Source organism: Triturus cristatus, chromosome 6 (genome assembly GCF_964204655.1).
Source record: "Triturus cristatus chromosome 6, aTriCri1.1, whole genome shotgun sequence".
Lineage (NCBI taxonomy): Eukaryota > Metazoa > Chordata > Amphibia > Caudata > Salamandridae > Triturus > Triturus cristatus.
Window position 1 is genome coordinate 1139096309 of NC_140589.1, and position 21924 is coordinate 1139118232.

General features: G+C 41.2%; 1 protein-coding gene across 6 annotated transcripts in view; it reads left to right on the plus strand.

Moving 5' to 3' along the window:
• The first annotated feature begins 386 nt into the window (after positions 1–386).
• ENTPD6 (ectonucleoside triphosphate diphosphohydrolase 6) overlaps positions 387–21924 on the plus strand; it is a 227917-nt gene continuing 206379 nt past the window's right edge. Inside the window, exon 1 of one of the 6 annotated variants that reach the window (XM_085612057.1) lies at positions 387–675. The gene's annotated coding sequence lies outside the window, so the exon portion shown is untranslated. Of the gene's footprint in view, positions 2040–21924 lie in introns of all 6 variants that reach the window. The other 5 variants (XM_085612054.1, XM_085612058.1, XM_085612059.1 and 2 more) reach the window with 5 other exon arrangements.

Here is a 21924-nt window from a genome sequence, read left to right on the forward strand (position 1 = left end):
ATGGCTGTTTACGCCTCTCCAGAAGAGTGTCTCCTCTTGTCTTTCCTCTGTTGCCTGGAGGACACTTTGCCCACATCCTTTCCTCCTCCCCTACGGCACTCTAACCCCTCCGAAGGAGCAGATTACCACTACCTCCGGTTCTCAAAAGTCCACTGTCCCACACAGTCACTCAAACCGACCTGACGCCGGAGGAACGCAAGGTCTGGGAGCGTCCATAAAAATCACCGTCACCCTACCTACAAGTCAAGTGAAGTGACGCGAGTCGTTGCTAGGGACGCCAATTGAGTCCTCCTCCAATGGGAGCTAGACTCTCTCTTCACACAGATGTAAGGGACCCTCCCTTCCACGTACTGCTTGTTGAGCACTTCTGGGTCTGCAGTGACAGTCACTTCCGGGGCGGCTCTTTTTTTTCACACCAATCGCAGGAGTTAGGAAGCAGCAATGCTTCACTTTTCTTCCATCATAGTCCTTTTAACTTGTTAATCAGTGCGGGGTGCGGGCTAGTTTTCCGAATGTATCGCCCAGCCTTCTCTAGAAAAGAAGAAATGCAAAGAGTATCTGAGTGTTTAAAATATTTTTAAGGAGGGAAGACTGGAGAGCTCACCCTGATTCGGTAATGCCGGCACATGTTTGAATCATGACTTAAAAATATGGGTCATGCACGAGCCGAAGAGGGTAATGTAACCGCTGAACTAGTAAAACTTTTCTTTCCACTCTTAAGCACTAATCAACTAAATGTAATACGATATTAATTTTATTGCTTTCTTTTTCTGATTTTATATAGCGTGGGCTATGCCCGGGAACATTAGAACTTTGTAAAATAGGTTCGGCACGTATAAGTATATATAACACAAACGTAGAGTTAATCACAGTCAATATCAACCAACGGGGCGGACGCTGTATCATGTAACGTTCATCAATAGAGCAGGGCAAGGCTGAGGTGCATCCGAAGGTGGTGTGAGGGTACCGGAAGTTAACCAAAAGTGGCAAGAGAGCTTTGAGGTCCCTTTGAAGGCCACGTAAAATGAGGTCATGCGGATGTTCTGGGGAGGGAGATCCAGAATCTTAAGGCCCTTCCATAAAAGGATTGGGACATGTAACTTTTTTCTCTTGAAGGTAGGGGGTTCAAGCAGTAGGGACTAAGCACTTCTAGAGTACCGTTTAGCGCCTGACCTTTTTAGTTGCTCAGGTGTAAGGGCGAAGAGGAGTGTAGGGCTTCGTGCGTGATGCAGGCTGTTATAAATTGGTCTCCCGCCTCTAGAAAGCCACTGAAGGGAATGTAGAATAGGAGTGATGTGATCAAATTTTTTTGTGTTCTGAAACGAAGCGTGTTGCTACATGAATAACTACTTTGAGCGGTCCTGGGTGGATTGTTCACCTTTGTTTAGTTTTCTTTATATTTATTGTGTATTTTATGATGCTTCGACGTCACAAACATTATTTTTTGCTTTGTTTCGATTCAGGTATTATTTTCAGTTAAATGTATGTTTTATTATAGGAGTATATGGATTCCATTGAATCCCCCCACTGGCAAAAACCTTGTACATCAAATTCCATCTTGGGACTTTACCATTGCGCACTTTCACGGTCAACTCAAGGCCCCATGGCAGTGAACTAAATCTGACCTGCCCTTTTTGTCCTCTGGTGAAAGAATGTATTAATCACATATTATTTTTCTCTCAGCGATATTCAAATAATAGAAAGAAGTGGGGATACTTCCCCTTTGTCGGAGTATTGGGATCCGGAATTAAAGGGTTGTCTCCAGAGTTTTTAGATCTGACACAAGACCCTTGACTGTTTTTGCTTTGTCCCATTTTCTAATGGGGGTATGGAGAATCAGACAGAGTAGTATTGGGTACTGAGATCCCTACTATACCGTCTAAGGCTGTTTGTAATGTGATTTAAGCACGCTTTTAGCTTGACCTTCTAATTTATTGACCCATCCTAACGTGTTGCTTCTGAAGCTCAAGATTATAAGTCAATGGCCCTGGACCTACTGAGAAACACTATGATTGAAGATTTTACGAGTTGCTACACAAGTAATTATCCAATGATTTTAATAAGGTTTTAAGGATTCCTATTGTTTTTATGTGAACTGTATTTACGTGTGTACTTTTATGGCAGTAACTGTCAAATAAAAGATTATGATGATGGTATAGCTATTGTAGTGGATTAAAAAAAAAATCTTGTATTTTCACTGAAGTGGAAGGACCAATTGAATCTATGTTTCAGTAATAATGAATACAAATCTGAAAACTAGGAGAAATTGGTTGCCAGCTGTAAAATGTCCCAAGTAGAGAAATATAATATTGGCGGGAGTCCTAAAGAAGAGACTTAGAAAAGCGAGTGATGGCTGAGCAGATGAAGAGAAGAGGGAGAGGGAGCCTCAAAAAAGAAATACAATGACCACTTTACAGGAGAGTCCCAAGGGTGAAGAGAAGACTCTTAACATATCCCAGAAAAAGCAAAAAAACAGTCTAGTAAATAGGTTTGCGGTGTTGTATGAGTTGCATTTGATGGAAGATGGTGTGTTCTCTGACAAGCGCCTGTTCCCCAGAAGGAGCAGGGAACCTTTCTTTTCCTTCTCACTGAGAAGTCATTGTGGAATAACCTCAAATCTCTGGGCCAAATAGCTGTTTGATATCGACTATAGTGAATGGAAAACCTTCGCATGTACTTCCTACCTCCTCATGCTCGGGAAGTTTGGTATGGAGACCCATGCATTTTTTGCCTGCTTGTTAACGATTCATTCTTCTCAAGATTCAAGTTAATTTAGCACTTGCCGGAACATTTTTTGCAACATAGGGATACAAATCACTTAAGGCAACACTAAGTTGGTAATCTAAGAATTTAAGTTAAAGTACAAAAGTGAAAGGAGAGAGCAAAACAAATTAGTGGTGCGTACATTAAAAATACTGCAATAGACATTCAGGAAAATCTCTGGCCCGTACTAAACAAAAGCACGTCTTCATATGAGCTCTTTGACTAATAAGCTATGAACTCAAAATAAGTGATTGAAAACAGCTGGCGTTTAAAAGGAGTGAACCCAACATAAAAGGGAGGATCAATAAAGATACCAGAAGGCTTTCACTTTGTTTTAAGCAAATTATTTTTATGTATGTGCCGGGAAAATGTTGAAGTTGTCAATATAGATCCACAGTAAGTTCAGCTAGAAGACCTTTCTTTACAAGTTGCTATTTCGGCATGAGTAGTAAGATGAATTCCCCGCTCCATAGTCAGTAAGGCCATCAGGTCTTAGGCACTTGTGCTGTAGACGCTTCAGGTCTTGGCACCATTTCTCTTCTCGCCCAAGATTCTTCTTATCCAAGTGAGCTTCAGATTTAGTCTGGACCGGGAAAGTTCTTTGTGTGCTTTTTTGGCTGTGTTGGTGATTATGGCATTTCATTTATTGCTGATTAGGGACCATACACTTCTGATATCTTGGTATTAATATATTGTTCTTCATTTACGTAAGGTGTCCAGAATCATCCCTTGGCATGCGGTAGAAAGGTGATGCTAACTCATTCAACGGTATATTTACTATCACCAGCTGTCAGCATTCCACTGCACAGGATGTAAGGCAGGTGCAGATTTCTGTTTTGTTGCTGATCTGGTTGTCATAAGAAGATCTTTGGTCTTCGCTGGTGGATTTTGCTATTCCTTTAGAATCCCGAGTGGAATTTCATCTGATGACTTAATTTCTTCGCACTTTTAAATTTGAAAACTGTGTAAGAATTGTCTGAGTTGTTTGGTTAGTCTTTTCTCTTTTCTGTAGATATAGACCTCCATCCCTGCTCCCGCTTTACCAAGGCTCGCATGTCCCTTCGTCCCTTAGGTATTTGTCTTCATATTTTATTGCTGTGCCAAATCCTTGGCACATTAACTTTAAAATTGGGACCGCTACCAAGAGGGAGTTCATCTATTGTTTGTATTGGAATATTTCTGAGTATAGTTGTGAATATTTTGCAGTTTGTATTTGTGATTTTGCAACTCATCTGGTTAAGCAGAATAATACTGAGCCTTACACAGTGAGGTACACTGAGGATTAAATGGCTAAACTCATAGACAATCTCTCTCTATTTAATAGTGGCTTAATTTTGAGTTCTAGTTCCAAGTCAGATAAGATAGGTAAATTGAAGAGATTAAAAAAGAAACAAATAAGACATTTTTTACATGCCCAAGTATTATTGGAAACATCTGAAAAGCAACACCATTCTGTGGGGACTACAAGTAAAAAATGTTCCTTTCATTTTTGTTGATAACAAAAGTTATTTAACACAATTTAGTGGCATGGGCACTAAATGGTCCAGAGACTGGTTAGCATTATCTATAGAAACATCCCTCAAAAGGAGCGAACAAGAACTCAAATAAATTGAAGCACTGGAGAAGGAAATACTTGAGGATCAAACCATCATTGACTCAAAAAAACTTTTGGAAGAAGTAACAAAACTAAATTGCAGAGTTCAAGACCTTCAAGGTTAATCAAAAAACAAAAAAGAACACACAGCACGTAAAAAAAAAAACTATAAAATAAAAATCACATCCCTATCTCAAAGACAAGTTCTGCGCCACAAAACCATTTAACCATACCTACATTCCAAACCTTGCCAGATCCAGCATGAACTTCATTACATTTTTCATGATTCAAGTTTAAACAGTCACCTAGGCATTACCAGCAGCAATCAATCCTCTATACTCCAAGACCAGGGTGCTTTTTTTAGACAGAGGGAGAGGGAACAGAGGCAGGTGAAGAGGCAGTGTCCAATATTCAGGGGAAGTACAAACACGCAGGAAGTTTTATGGGTGGTGAATCTTCCGCAGTTACCAATACATAATGTATCAATTTATCCCCTGACTATGTTTGAACTCTTAAGCAATGCTATCTTTTTGTTCCGTCTAAAACACAAGACTTGGTACAAACAAAAACAGTGGTTTTACAATTCCTCAGGAAAATAAGATTGCAAGTCTTTTTTGCCAACAAAGTAAAAAGTGTAGAATAAAACCTGACAGGATTTAAAAATCGTTCCACTTTTTGCCCACTAAGTAACGAAATGCCACCACAAATGCTGGCATTCGAGGACACAATTCGACGACAAATAGACCAGCTCTATCAGAAACTCCCATGTGTGCATAATAACTTGACCAAAGGAAAAAAAACAAGCCATTAAATCACCATCCTCAAATCCAAAGATTATTGCAAAGCCAGCCGATAAAGGCAGCGGGATAGTGGTCTTAGATGCAGACGAGTATGATAATGAAGTACTTCGCCAGTAGAGCAATTCTGACCACAACCGCCCCCTTCTTACTCCATATCCCTCCCTAGATTTAAAACACTAGATCGAGTCTCTGACTAGTGAAGCCCATATGAACAATTGGATTTGTGATCAAGAACGGGAGTGTTGCTTCAATAAACAACCTAGAGCTCCTGTAATGTACATGCTTCCAAAATTCATAAGAACCAACAAAACAGCCCCCTGGGAGACCCATCATCTCAGGGTTTGGGTCTTTACTAGATCCACTCTCACAATATTTAAATGTCTTTCTTAAACCGATAGTGAGAGAAAACAAATCCTACGTCAGAGACTCAATGGATTTAATAACCAAATATGAAGGACGGTTTCTTGACAGACACCGATATATTGGTTACATTATACATTGAGTCCTTGTACACCAATATACCGCAATATGAAGCTTTACTCATCATGGAACATGCATTCGACAATCATGACCCAAACAGATCAGTCCCGACCCACTTCCTTGTAAATCTGGCATGCCTCTGCCTAAAAAAGAACTTATTTGCCTTTGACGACCAGTTATTCTTACAATTGAGAGGAGTAGCTATAGGGTGCTCTCTCGCCCCAGAAATAGCCAATATCTATGTGTCCTATTTTGAAGAAAAATGGATATATGGCAGCCGTAACATTTCTTACAAAAGTCCTGGCATAGGTACATTGATGATATATTTTGTGTATGGATGGCTTTAGGCCCAGATCTCTGTACTGGGGTGAATGTATGACATTCTTCTGCGTTCTGTCTATCAACTGTTATTTTTGCATTTGTCACCCCGAGTGGGACGGGTATGCTCAGACATGAGTCCGGTGCTCTCCATGCCACAGGAATCAAGCTATCCTGGCTGAAGAGGGGTGAAACCCCGAAACCGGTCCTAGGATGCTTGTTTCCAGTCCAGGGAGGACCTGGCTTGGCAGTTCGGGCTGGACTGTTCCAATGAGGCACAGGGTCAAGACTGATTTGCATATGGCTGGGTTCAAACTGGAATGGCATGGTGAGCAAAAAAACGATGGATTTAGGCCCAGATCTCTGTACTGGGGTGAATGTATGACATTGTTCTGCATTCTGTCCATCAACTGTTGTTTTTGCATGTGCCTTTAAACATCTTGAATAAAGTTCTTGAGTTGTTAAATTACCGATCACCAGATTTAAATTTTACTATGACATCGAGCAACAATAAAAAAATAGAATTTTCTTGACCTAGTAGTGACAGCACATGTAGGACACGAACTTGTATACGAAACCACCAGACCGAACACATTGTTACATTACACCAGCAGCCACCCTATCTCTCTCAAAGATAATTTACCATACAGACATTTCTGCGCATAAACAGGAATTGCAGCCGAAAGGCGGATTACTTTGAAAGTGGTATGCAGCTTTGCCAAAAACTAATTGAGCGAGGATATCTAAAGAATCTAGTAAAACGGTTGTTGAAAAGAGCATAATTTACACCCAGAGAATCACTCGTGGCTCTCAAGGCTAAAAAGTCTGACATTCCTTTGATGTGTGTACTAACTCATTCTAAGTTGACAAATAAAAAAAAAAAGATAATTGTCAACAACATGAATATAAGAGCATATAACATTCCCAACCTCCTTTTTTCATTTAAACGTGGCAAAAAGTTGAAACAACATCTTGCAAGGGCAGCAAGGAATCTTATCCAAAAGATCTCATGACGCTTATGAATCTACCGCCCATAATTGGCCATTACAAATGAAGAAAATGCTTAGCATGCAATTTCACTTTGAATTCCAAAGAAGTGACAATACAGTGACAAGTGCATTAACAACAGCGGTTCTCTAATTGTAATGCCAAGAATGTTGTTTACTACATTTGGTGCCCTTGAGACAAAGGCTACATAGGCCAAACTGCACAACCAGTGAAATAACCACATTTTTAAGCCTAGATCAAGGATTCTGTACAAAACAGCTGGTGCACCATTAGTAGAACACTACACAGAACAACAACATTCAGAGGATGAGCTTAAATGGTCAGTGTTGTTTGTGGCCCCTGCTGAACAACGAGGGCTGATTGAATCCCTATTGCTTCAAATTAAATCTAAATTAATTACCAAATAATATACCTATCAAAGGGGCCTTAATAAACAAGAAGAATCACGGGCCCTCATTAGATAGTAGGATATCGGTTTTGCATGCTGTTGACAAATCGTGTACCCAGTAACACTCTGTGGTTCCTTGAATGTCACAAATGTGACTACTGTTGCTGCATGAACAACACAATAGATATGTATGAACACTGATTGATTCTTTAATTTCCAATATGGACCGCTGATATTATTAACTATTGTTGTGTTTAAAAAAAAAAATCTTTTGTGAAGCCTGGGTGAATTTATCCCATAATATTTTTCCAATACATTAGGCTCTGTTCATTTGAACTAAACCAGGACTGTGGCAGCACAGTTTTTACATTTGTTACAATTATTGTAAATTACCCAGTTGGACAGGAGTTGTTTCTCAGTCCAAATAAGTAATAGTTGGGATTTCATTTTTTTTTTGTATTATGTATAATCTGCTTTTTTCTATTGGCAATTCTATCGGTGCAACTCTGCCTTTTGATATATATTTTCACAAAGTTTGCTTCTATCAATCTTCACTTTGTGAGTAGAAATGATTTGTAGTAATAAGACGTTTTCCCTTGAGTCTTTGGATGACAGAATCTTTTTTTGTGTCACCAGAAGGTAGTTGTTTAGTTAACAACCAGATCATCTTACCGACTCCCTGCTTGCCTACAATAGGTGTTCGGCCCTTCCAACAGGGCTAAGACCCTGAGCCTCTATATTATCAGACGCGGTTTAGACCACGCATTGCCTATACACATTTCACTTCCGCTGTATCGAGCGGCAGCAACCAACATAAAATCCACAGCAACTCAATTTCCGGTGAGGCTCTGCTGAACGAGTCTGGATCGAAGACTCAACCAGTCCTCCTTCTGAGATTAATTTAAAGCTGATCCTGAACAAGCGTGGCGAGTGAGTAACACAGTTTTGCTGGTTAATGTAGATTGAGATTATTAGTCTGAAGCAGTCCCCCCTTTTTGAATTTGCGGTATTATGTTTATCCAGGTGTGGGCTGTTTAACCAGCCACAACTGGCATTTCCAAGGGACACACGCATTCGGAGCCCCCAGTGCGATCTTTAAAAATTATTTTGCAAAACTACTCTCATCTGTTGTGCTTTTTGTTGTTAGTATGAAAAACAGTCCGTTGCTACCACAATTCGTTGTTTCACAGAATGCCACTTTGCTAACAGACACAGTCGTTCCTACTGGTCTCCATGCGTCTCGACAGCACCAGTGAAGGGCTCTGTAGGTTTGGAAAGTTCCCTGAATCATTGTAGGAATCTGGTCCTTTTATGACTAAGGTTCCCAGTGATTGAAGACACTTGATTTGGGTATCGGTGGAATGTCTCCTTTTTCTGGCCATTTTATAACACAACCAGTTTATTCTTCCTGGCACTTGAGAACAATCTACAACTAACGTCACAGTTTTTTTGACATGCAGCCATAGACAGAGGACCCCTACTAACAGGTAGCTCAATCTTTGTCCCATTTGTCTAGATATATTTCTCTCTTTCCTTGTCAGTCTTTTTAATTGACATGATTTGGGAAATTAATTGACTGTATCCCTTTAAAAGATTGGGTGATTCCGCTGCCGCATGCTTCTGAGGAGGCTAAATTCTGAGGCCACAACGCATCAACTTTTTTATCATTAAGGACCAACACTGTACTGTAGAAGAAGAGAACCCAACGGGGAGTAGACCTTATACCTAATAATGGACTCAATTAATTTGACAGTAGTTGGTCTATAATGTACTAGTGAGGGATCCCTTTGACGTTTTTTCTTCATCTACCCAAAGGAGGGTCCACTATCCGTCATGTGCGGACATCCCTTTCACCTAATTATTGTGAATTTCGAGTTCTAACGACTATGTGCTAAGATTCATCATAATATACATTTTTGATAAATGTTTACTGACAAATTAAAAGTTTGGAATAACTAAGTACTTTGCGGGTCTCTGTTTCCATTCATTTGCACAGCAATACTTTGTTTTTTTTCTGTATTGATAGAAGTAATACGATAATACAAAAAAAGGCTTGACTTGATGAGGCAAGCATTTCTGCCTGAGGCCATATATTAATAATTAGTTGACTTCTGTGAATACTTTGTAATCCTTCCCGCTGGAGCAAACTTTTTCTGTTCGACATGTGTATTCCACAGTTTTATTTTTCCTTCTTTTGGGTTTCCACCAAACATGGAGGTCTTCGTAAGCGAACATACCTAAATTAGCATGGTGTCTGAGATTATTGACTGGGCTGTGCCTCGTAAATTAAACCATAGCATTGTCTTGGGACTAAACTTGTTTAACAAGACTAATAACCACAACAGTTTCTGTGTGGATCTTTAGGTGAGGGAGGTTCGTAGTTGTAGTATGACCAGTTGCATTATGGAGTGATCTTCAAGCCTCCCTTGGAGGTTTCTTGGGATGCAGAATTTGCTTGGTTGGCGCACCTCTTCACACTCTAGGTTATCTTGTAACTAAGGCCGGTGTTGATTTTTCTGCCTTTCTCATTCTTTTTTCTTTATCTGTGTGGCGACATTCCACAGTGTTTTATGCATAGAGTAGCATGCATAAGATTGAGTTGTAGATTTGTGGAGACAGTCAGGCTTGTATGGCTTATAGTCTTGAGTGTCAGGTGTCCACATTTTGGCTGTCAGTCAACTCTTGATTGCCTTTCTGAATCCTCAATGGCTATTGACGAGCCTTATTCTCTTTGAAAGTCTGCATGTATGAATAGAGGAGCGTCCTTTAAAAACGAGTCGTGATCCATAGTGGAGTGGCTCATGATCTGAGGCTTCTCCTTTATTGTACTTTTGAATATACACTATACAATAGATGGTCTCATTTCATGGATTGCTCTGTGAGCAACGCAGAGGCTATTAAAGCAGATTTATTTTAATCTTTTTTTATTTTTTTTATTGAGTTTATTGATTTTTCAAGCAAACCATACATACATTGCAGTCATATTGCAGTACCTCTGATAGATAAGTGCATAGTTGTACATCACATCAAACATTTATTATTGCAGTACCCATCAATTCCACTTTGCATTTCTGTCCTGCAGAGCCCCGAGTTAGGTCTATATATGGTTTCTCAATTGCGTCCTAGCTTGGGTTGAAACTAGGTAAGCTGTAACAGTCGCCCATATATCCTTAGGTCTAGAGGCCGCCGGCTGCTCCTTTGAGTATGTGCCTAATTGATCTCTACAGGATGCAACATCCCATAACCATTTTTCCACCTTGGGGGCTGCTCCCCCCCCAGTCTATTGCCACCTGTCGTTAAGCTAGTAGTGTGGCAATGAACACCAGCCCATGATTGCATGCCTGTAGAGATGTTACTAGCCCCAGGAGACACATCTGTGGAGTACATTCTACCCTCTCTATTACTATGTCAGTCAGAGCCTGCACTACCTGTGAACAGAATCGGTATATTAGTGTGCAGGTCCAGGCTAAGTGTAGAAAATGTACATCTTTCCTCATCTGATACCCTGGGAACTAGTACAGAGCCTGTATTTATGTAATTGAAGTGAAGTATAATATATTTGCTGCAAATATTCCAAGTGTATTTGAAGGAGATTTTTGCAGCAGTCTGTGAACAATTTAGAACCCAAGGGCCAAAGTAAGGTACCTTTACATCTGATTCTCTGCTCGTCCTCCCTGACACAATCCTTCTTTTCAGATATGCAGAAGCTGACACTGAGCTCATCTTCAATTTCTACTCCTTCACATGTGAGCCACTCTAGTGAACTAACTTGGGGCTCCACACTGGTCACTGCATAATACTTGTCTGTTTTCCCCTGCAGTTTTGTGGGGGCAGAAATAACTGAAGGGAAGCAGGTAGAGGAGAATGAACCTTGACCCTGATTGGCTACCAACTCCACACCGGAACGCTTCCCTCCCTTCATATTTGCACAAGCTCACACGTATTTCTACTTCTGCCATTGAGAAAATGTTTTGGTGGTCTTTGGGCTCAACATTGTACGCTTTATAAATGGGTTCTGGTTTCCGAAGCAGGTTTGAGGGTGCAGAGTTTGTGAAAGGGAAGAAGGTTAAGGAGGAAGAGCTTCTTCCTGACCGGCCACCTTAGTTGATTCAGAATGCGTCCTGTATGTATTTTCTGTTGCTGTCACTGTGAAATGGAAAACAAATGATAATGGAAGATTTCTGGCAGAGCTATATGCTCCTTACTTTAGGTAACTTAAAGGGTGTTTAGCCATGATATATTTGCACATCCAGCTTATTAAGGGAAACCCTTTAACAGTGCTTTTTTAACCCCTACCTTATTCTGTTCGTTCGTCAGATTTAGTATAGTTAATTTAAAAAGCTACGATACAGTACATCCTATACAGGAATGCTCTATCCCTAAAACATCTGTTTCCAAGAACAAATTACTTCTCTGATTGGTTCTTCGGACCCAATTGAGCTGAAATTACCATTATGAAGGATCCCTGCTTTTCGGCTACCAAATTAAAAAAGGGTTATTTCCGAACCTTTTTTTATTTTTTTAGTTTAAAGAAAGTATTTTATTTCTAATTGAAAATACAATGTGAAAAAATACAAGATAAAATCAATTAATACAAAGTTGATAAATCACTAGATAAAGAATAAAGGCAATAGAGAAAACCAAAAATGACAAGCGTTTATATCTAAATTATGCATAACCGATGTATAATAGAGAGTAAGAAGAAATAGAAAATTAATTAGTAAGTGCAACAAATCCAATATAAAAAGTGTTCATGGGGAGTTTAGGTACTACTCCAATTCGGGGATTATTAAAACCTGTTTAATTGGGAGACATATCTAAAAAATTAGGTATGGGTAATCATAGGAAATCTGTCTTGATAACGAGGGAGATTGGCATGACAAATGCCCAATCCAATCTGGGATTCGAACAAACATCATACCACCAGGCTTGGAAAGACACCTGAATACAATCCTTCCATGCCTTGGTAATCTGCTGAAAAGCAAGTGCAAGAAGTAAATCAATTATGTGAAAGTTACCAGAATAAGAAGCCCAATCTTCAGAAACACTACCTAGAAAAACATTAATAAAATGAAAAGGGTTTTTTGTGTGGAAAAAACTATTAATTTGTTGCCAGACCTGTAACCAAAAGTTATAAGTATGAGAACATTCAAATAGCATATGTTTTAAATCTGCTGAGATAGCATTGCATGTCCAACAGGAAGAAGAAAGAGTAGACTTTATTTTATTTAATAATAAAGGAGTATGTATAAGCCTATTATAAGTGAAAAATGTTTGAAAAAATGAAAACAATTGGATCTAGAAGATTTCCTTATTTTAGTCCAAATTTTGGAAAAGGAAGTCCAGAAATCAGATTCTCAAGAAAGCTTCACCTCCATTATACTCCGAGGATCTGGAAAATAACTTAAATGTTTAATAATTGGGAGGCAGAAGGAGAAATAGTTAAAAGCAAAAGTATAGTAGGACTGGAAGACGCAGAAATAGGAACACATAGAAGTTGATTAAAAGTTGACTGAATCATTGAAATTAAAGATATGTATTGAGAATCATTGGCGGGAGGTAAGGAGAAGCGCACTTGAGCAGTTCTAAAAGAAATATGTAGATCATTCTGAAAAAAATGGAGAAATCCAGTGAATTCTTTTAATATTCTAGTGCTATCATAAATATGTCTACCCTTAATAAAACCAGATTGTTTTTTTACCTATCAATTGAGGTAGTACGGAGAACTACATTATTTTGCAAATATCTTATAATCTACATTCATTAAAGAAATGGGCCTATAATTTTTACATAATGTATGATCTTTATTGTCCTTGGGACGGATACATATTACAGCATCTTGAAAGGAACCACTAGATTTTTGAGAAAAAATAAAAAAGAGAAAAAATTGGTGTATTTGGGAAGAAGAAGTTTAGAGAAATGAGAATAAAATCTATAGCAAAACCCTCAGGACCTGGCGCTTTATCTTGTTTAATAGTACGCATGGCATTTGAACTGTCTTGAATTCGAATATCGTCATCTAATGCAGAAAAATCTATATTAAAATGAGAAGGAGGCGTAATAGAAGATAAATAATTGAGAATATCTTCTTGAAGTGTAGATGATTCCAGAGTATAAAGATTCTGAAAGAAATGTGTAAATTCTGTTAATATTTTTTCATTTTTATACACCATGCGATTAGTAGAAGTGAAGATGGATTCAATCTTAGTGTATGCCTTTTTAACTTTGAGATGATTTGCTAGACGTTTTCCAGCTTTTTTCAGGCTACCAAAGTATTTGGCATACGTTTTGAGTAAGAATGAATTGTCATTATCTATGGATAATTTATTGAACGTGAACTTGGATTTAATGAGTTTTAGAATTATTGCGGAAATAAGAGTTTTCTAATTGTTTAATATGAGCTGTAAGCGGTACAAAGGAAATAATGAAATCTCTAGAGGCCGCTTTAAATGTGTCCCATATAATCTAGGAAGAGGTGGTCGGATTCTCATTTTCGAGAAAGAAAGTATTAGCAAAACGTTTAGTAAAATTGGTGTCCAAAAAAGATAATTATGAAATCTCCACCTTCTAGTAGCTTGAGTAGGTGAGAAAAATCCAAATCCAGAGTAACTGGAGCATGATCTGAAATTAGTATGGAACCTATGCTAGAATTAGTAATGTGTTGTGCAAGCGATTTAGAATGGAACAGATAATCTAATCAGGGGTGTGGAATTTAATAAAATATCTACTTGTCCATGGGGCAGGTTGCTTCATAAATCTACTTGTCCAGTAACAAAATCCACTTGTCCGTTTTGTGTCATGTAATGCGGCGACAAATTATGGCAGCAATCTCATTATATAGGAGCTCTGAAATAGCCTCCCTGATTATGCAAGGGCTCCTTCCAAAGTAGGGTTTTGAATACTAGCAATTCCCTTATGTTGTGACGTTTCCGCAGATCTACATACTGGGGCTGAAAGTAATGGTAAGCAGTAGTTCCAGGAATGGAATGCCCTTTTGAGTCAGTGCAAACCTTCTAACTTGCAAGTTTTAAGGGTTCCCACCAACTCTTCTCTAATCTTTTCCCATACTAAGAAAGGTTGAAAATTTACTCCCGACAATAGCAGACATAAAACTTCTTCCAGGATTGGGGAAAAAAGGGGTTGGAGTGAAAGTGAACTTGCAAACGCTCAGATTTTCACGATAAAATCTACACCTGCATATTTGCTCATGCTAAAAAGCAGTTAACAAATATTTTCTTGGAGTACTATTTCTTGGCCTACTTCTGTAAAGTCTTGTGAATTCACGAAAGCCGTATATCTGCACTTAATGCAAGGACATGAGTGCACTCTTGAGACTTTATTTTGGTCTGGTGTTAACCATGACCTTTTGTGTTTATTAAAATTCTTTCTCTTTCTGTCTTTCGGCTAGCTTCATTGTGAGTGACAGGTTCTTTTCTTTTACAAGGAGCATATTGACACAGTAGTTTTGTTCAGTGCCGGGAACTACTGCGTCAATATGTGCTTTTTGAGTCCAAAAACTATCTTTGCTTTTGCCAATGTTTGTTATAATGGTGAGGGCCCGGCAGCTCCCACACCAATAAGGTTTTACAAAAGCCATGCCAAAACAAGTCACGCATTGACAAAACCAAAAGGCTGACCAACAATTTCAGACCTGCCTTGCCAATGCTTGTTTCTTTTTAGGTTTCCCATAATCTTATTGAAACTGGTTACACTGATTTTACATTATATGAATATTTTAGGTAAATACTAGCATACATCAACACATTTTACTAAATGATGCTGCAGAGAAATGGTACCTAAAACTTTACAGTAGTTTAGCGAAATGTTTTTGCATTTTTTTATGAATATTTTATTTTGAAAGCAAAGAATCATCAATGTTGCTTTCAAGGTTCTGCAAATATTTGTATCAATTCAGAGAGCATTCTGGGAGCATTATACATAGCATCATATTGGTAAACATTGAAACATGTGTGCACCTTTTTATACTGGAACCAGTCAGTAGTGCAGTCAGAGCTTACAACATTTACTTGGAGCACGCACCCTAATAATAAAGGCTTTTAATTAATAAAACATAAATACAAGTGTGAACAGCATTAACACATGGACACAAATATTACCTTAACTGCAGACAGTGCCCTTCCCTGATCCATAATGTGGTACTGTAAACTGGCAGCCAAAGGGCTTGTGCTGCAGGGAGTTGAGCCTACTTGTCTCAATGACAAAATGCACATGAACACTTGATGCCCTTGACCCCAAACAATATGTCCCGGGCATCGGGCTATAGGAATTCCACATCCCTGTCTAATCGAGATTTGGAAAGATGTACAGGGGAGAAGAATGTTTATTCTAAAAGTATGGGATTACATAGTATCCAGGCATCCACAAGAAATCTCTGTTGAATAGCAGATCTAAATTGAGAGTGCAAGTGGGAAGTAATGAATTTAGATTTTGAATGACTGCTAATAATGGGATCAAAGACCATGTTACAATCCCCCCCCTACTACTATCATCCTTGTAAGTCATTAATATAAATAGGATGTCAGGCCAAAAGGAATTGTCTGGGAAAGTGGGTGTATTAAGGTTAAAAATGGTCATAGGGATTTTATTGACCAACAAAGAAACAGAAACCCATCTACCCATCATATCAGCATCTTGGGTAAGCACTTGTATATCCAAACTCTTATGATATAAAGTGGCTATACCATTACGTTTTCCTGTGCCAGGAGAAGCAAAAACATGGCCAGCCCATTGCATTTTTAAGTTTAGCTATTTCATTATCCAGAATATTAATTTCCTATAGTAAAACAATATCACATTTTAAATTAGAAAAGTGTTCACTTTCTCTGACGTTTTATAGGGGGAACCTAAACCATTAACATTCCAAAAAATAATTCTTAAAGCCATCTATAATGCAATAACTAATGTATAACTTTGATTCAACAGTAGTTAAAATATCGCAAAATCCTAAAAGTGATGGAAAACAAGCCCAAATAAACCAGCAAAATGATTAGCAGATAAAAATAAATACATAGTCATGAATGTAGAAAGAATGAAAAGCCAATATAAAGCTAGAAACAAGAGGGAAAGAAGGTGAAATAAGAGAGAAATATATAATAACGAAGGTAGATTGTCAAAAAAAGAGAGAGAGAAAAGGACAGAAAAAGAGAAGAAATAGAAAACAGAAAAACAGGAACCATTTAACCCCTTCTGTGCTCCCGTCGGCCAACGGCTGTTGCAAGCACTACCTGGCTAGTGCTGCGCACGTCCGTTGGCCGACGCGCCCCGCCCACTTGGAATTCACGCCGCGCTGCTCTAGGAGTGACCTTTAGGAATCGGTCAGCTCTTTTCAAGCACTCATGCTGGTGCTGGCATCCACCTTGCGGGAGCAAGCAGCTGCGTGTGTACACCACTGCTCGCTCCCGCACGGTGGATGCCAGCACAAGCATGAGTGCTTGTTTTTCTTTCCACTGCTTGTTCTTTAAGCAACCACATGCCTACTTTCTTTTTGCGCAGCGTGACACTCCTGCACTCGCTATGCTGCTTCACCGCCAGCCGCCCCGCCCCACACTTTTGAATTACTTGCTTTATAACACCGTACGCCTGATATGGACGCTGCACTTTTTTTAACCTGCACTTTCAGTTTCATGGTGACCGTGAGCCTTTCTTTTATATGCGGCTCTGCATATTTACCTTAACAGAGTATTTTTTTAAATAAAATGCTGCATGCCGTGCTTTCCTTTTAATGGCTTTAATACATTTTTTGGAACAGCTGCTGTTCGTACGTATGCTCGCTCCCTGGGCTGTAGCTGCTGGCCCTCCCTCCTGCTTGTTTCAGTTACAGTCCAACTTCCTGCATCATGCCAGCCCCCAGATCGACAAGCAGCCTTCGACAAGTGAGTTAATTACAACTCTTTGTCTAACCCTTCGCCCCGCCCCCCCTCGCCCGTCCCCTTCCCGCAAGTAGGCTTAGTGGGCTAGGCAGTGGAATTATTAAATAGGTTGTTTTTTTGGTTCGGACCAAAACATCTCAGCCTTTTTGCTTGTTCACTCTGTGGACCACAACAAACCATGTGATCTTCCACAGCTGAGTTATGCCTCGTAACAAAAACTTGTAGCCCTTGAGAAACTGATTGCATGCTTTAATTAAGGGCTTGGGGGGGAACTGTCCTGGTCTCTTGCTTCGTGCCTAACTTTAGCATTTTAGCAGTTTCTGAATCACAGTATGATACGTTCTACCAATAACGTCTATATTTGCATTTTTAATACCCTGCGCATGTTTTATCAAACGCTCTCTCGCTGGCTGTTGCTGCCTCCTCCATCCTCGTGCTGATTTCAATTAAGGTGTTTGGGCCATTTTCCTGCGTCAACCCAGCTCCTGGAACAACCTGCAGCCTTCAACAAGTGACTAAATAAATTGCTGCTCTTTGTCTAACCCTTCGCTCCCTCTCTGACGTAGGCTTAGTGGGCTGGGCTGTGGAAATACATTATCATTTACAACACCAATAGCTTTAACTCTCGCAAATGCAAGACCTAATGGCATTGCAAATGCTTGTTTTTATTGGCCTCGGGACTTCCCCAACCTCCCGAGGCCAATTTACATTTTCATTGCAATGCCGATCGCACGCATGGCGCGCTGACGTCATTGCAATGAAAATGAAACTGAAATGAGCCAAGAGGCTCATTTCAGTTTCACTTTCTACGTGCTCAGGGGGCTATCTCAGCCCTTTCCAATGGTACCCCTCCCTAGTGGATCCCTGCTTGGGGATCGCCCCAGGAGGGCGATCCCCAAGCAGGGATCCACCCCACTAGGCACCAGGGAGAGGGGAGCGGCCCCTTGGGCAAGGGCCTTTGCTCCCCCATATTATTTTGGGCAACTTTAGTCTTTCTGCCCCCTCCTGGGGAGCAGATGGTGCAGTAGCCCCCAATCTGCCCCCCAGGGGGGGGGGCAGAAAGCCCACTAGATACCAGGGATTTTTTTAAATTGTAATTAGGGGTGGGCGCTGCCCAAAAAGGGCATGGCAGTGCCCCCAGCCCCCCCACAGAATTGGTGGTGTAATTGGGGGTGGCATTAGGGGTGCCAGTGCCCCCACCCCTCCCCCCACAAAATTCCAGTCTTTCTGCTCCCACTGGGGAGGGGCAGAAAGCCCACAAGACACCAGGGATTTTTTATTTTTTATTGACGTTGTGGTGGGCACTGCCCAAAGAGGGCATGGCAATGCCCCCAGCCCCCCCCCCACAGAATTGTCCATTTTTCTGCCCCCTGGGGGGCAGTTGGGGACAGTATCCCCCAGTCTGCTCCCCACGGGGGGGGGGGCAGAAAGCCCACTAAAAACCAGGATTTTTTTTTTAATTGACAGAAATGTCAGTCATTTATTTATTTATTTTTTTTAAATGTAGGGGTTGGGGCTGCCCAGAATGGGCATGATAATGCCCCCACCCCAAAAACAATTAACACTGTCTTTCTGCCCCTCCCCGAAGGCATATTTGGGCAATAGCTTCTTATCTGCCCCCCGGGGGGCAGAAAGCCCAGTAGGCCTCTGGATTGTTTTTATTTTAATTCAGGGGTGAGAAGCCCAGAATGGGCATGCCAATGCCCACATCTCCCCCCAAAACAGCCACAGTCTTTCTGCCACCCTGGGGGGCGAATGAGGGCAGTGGACCCTGATCTACCCCCGGGGGGGGTAGAAAGCCAATAGGCGCCAGCGATTATGCTGGCTTTTTTTATGCATGGGGGTGGGGACTGCCCAGACTGGGCATACCAAAGCCCCCACCACCAAAAAAATAGCCACAGTCATTCTGCCACCCAAGGGGGCATATCGGGGCAACCCCCCCCCCCCCCGCCCACCCGCCTATTTTCCCCCAGGGAGGCAGAAAGCCCACTAGGCACAGACTTGTTTTTAGCAATGTGCCTACCTGTGGATTTCGGGCCCTAGCGCACATAGGGAAACCTAGCAAACCTGTACATTTTTTAAAACTAGACACCAAGGGCAATCCAGGATGGGGTGACTTGTGTGCCTCTCACCAGGTTCTGTTACCCAGAATCCCTTGCAAACCTCAAACTTAGTTAAAAAAACCACTTTTTCCTCGCAATTCTGTGATGGAAATTTCTGGGATCTACGTGGATCCACAAAATTCAACCCACCCAGCATTACCCAAAGCCTTCCGAGAAAAATGTTACCTCACTTGTGTGGGTAGGCCCTGTGCCCGCGACAGGAAACGGTCCAAAACGCAACGTGGACACACCACATTTTCATAGTGAAAACTGACCCTTTGTTTGCAAAGTGCCTAGCTGTCGATTTTGAACCCTAGCTCTTCCAGCACCTAGGGAAACCTAGCAAATCTATACATTTTTGAAAAACTAGACACCCAGGGGAATCCAGGAAGGGGTGACCTGTCTGGCTCTCACCAGGTTCTGTTACCCAGAATCCCTTGCAAACCTCAATTTGTAAAACAAAAAACACATTTTCCTCACATTTCTGTGGAGGAAAGTTCTGGAATCTGTGTGGATCCACAGAATTCCACCAAGGTACCATTTTTATCGGGAGACCTGGGGGAACGCTGGGTGGTAGGAATTTTGTGGATCCACGCAGATTCTAGAACTTTCACACTCAGAAATTTGAGAAAAAAGTGATTTTTTTCCAGTGAAATTTGAGGTTTGCAGGGGATTCTGGGTAGGAGAATGTTGGGGGGACCCACGCAAGCCATACCTCGCTGAACTCACCCGGGTGTCCAGTTTCCAGAAATGTGTGGGTATGGTAGTTTTCCCTAGATGGCCATCGAGCCCCGGGCCAAAAACTCGTGGGACCCCCCCCCCTTGCAAAACCAGGTTGCTTTGTGATAGGTAATTTTGATGTTGCCTCAATAAGTTTTGGGCCCTTGCCTGTCGCGGGTCCTTGACCCCCCCACGCGAGTGAGGTACCATTTTTATCGGGAGACCTGAGAGAATGCTGGGTTGGAGGAAATTTGTGGATCCATGCAGATTCCAGAACTTTCCCACACAGATATTTGAGAAAAAAGTGATTTTTTTTCAGCGAAATTTGAGGTTTGCAGGGGACTCTGGGTAGGAGAATGTTGGGGGACCCACGCAAGCCATACCTCGCTGGACTCTTCAGGGTGTCTAGTTTCCAGAAATGTGTGGGTTTGGTAGGTTTCTCTAGATGGCTGCGAGCCCAGGGCCAAAAACTCTTGGGACCCCCCTTGCAAAACCAGGTTGGTTTGTGATAGGTAATTTTGATGTCGCCTCAATAGGTTTTGGGCCCTTGCCTGTCGCGGGTACTTGACCCACCCACGCGAGTAAGTTACAATTTTTCTCGAAACACTTTGGGGAACGCGGGGTGGGTGGAATTTTGTGGATCCACGCAGATTCCAGAACTTTCCACCACAGAAATGTGAGGAAAATGTGTTTTTTTTTTGGACAATTTTTTAGGTTTGTAAGGGATTCTGGGTAACAGAACCTGGTGAGAGCCAGTCAAGTCACCCCATCCTGGATTCCCCTGGGTGTCTAGTTTTCAAAAATGTATAGGTTTGGTAGGTTTCACTAGGTGTCGGCCCTGGCAAAAAGCTTGGCCGCCCCCCCTGGGTAAGGCCGAGCTGTTTGTCAGGGCCAGCTTTAGCCGATTTTGTTACCAAAATGGCCCCCAGGGGCCCCAAATCGGCCCCCACCCTGGCGGCCCACCGGGGAAACACCCGGTGCCCGCTAGGGCCAGTCCGGCCCTTTAAAAAATTGAGGCAAAGCATCCAAATGGGTCTTTATATTAAAAAGAAATGTTTAGTCCAGCAGGAATAAATGAAGAAAATAGCAAGGTTTGGTTATATTGGGTTGTTAAATGGAAATCTCACAATGCGGTTTTGCTAAAACAAGTAGGAAAAAATAAACCCCACTCCGTGTATCGGGGACAAACGGAGCAGCAGTTAAACAAAATGGTGGGATGCGAGTCCGTGTGGGGAAACATGTCCGCTGAAGAAATAGGAATGAATAGTTACCAGCATACTCCCATGCTGTGAGAGTTATAGTCCTGAAATCCTAAGCTTTTCAAACGATAAAGGACTCCATTTAAAAAAGACGTTCAGCTCTTAAACTGCTGGGAGGCTGACAACCCTCCCAAGCCGCCACAGAGCTCTTCTAGCAGGCGTCCATCTTAAATGGCATCAAACCACACTCCCTTATTTCTGAATCTTGACATGACTAATCCTACACCCTATCTTCAGAAAATGGAATATGAAGTGGGAAGCCTGGGCTGAGCAAGCAAATGTATTCTGTTTTATGAAACCGGCTGTTGATGTGAAACTGGATAATATATTCACTCTGAATATACTTTGACAGTCAAGGGGTGCCCAGAAACAAATATTTATGTGTTTACTGGGCTACTCTGCCAATTTCGACAATGTTTACATGGCTGTCTTGTGACAGAAGCAGCTAGACCTGGGGATTGTTAAACATGTAAGCTTGAAAGAGTTGCTAAGACCAGGAAGTGGGGACAGGTGCACATTGAAGGGGGTCTAAGCAGTTGTTCGTCATTGCGTGACACCTACTCAAGAGATCAGTGGCAAATAGAAGAATGGTGGAAATTGTA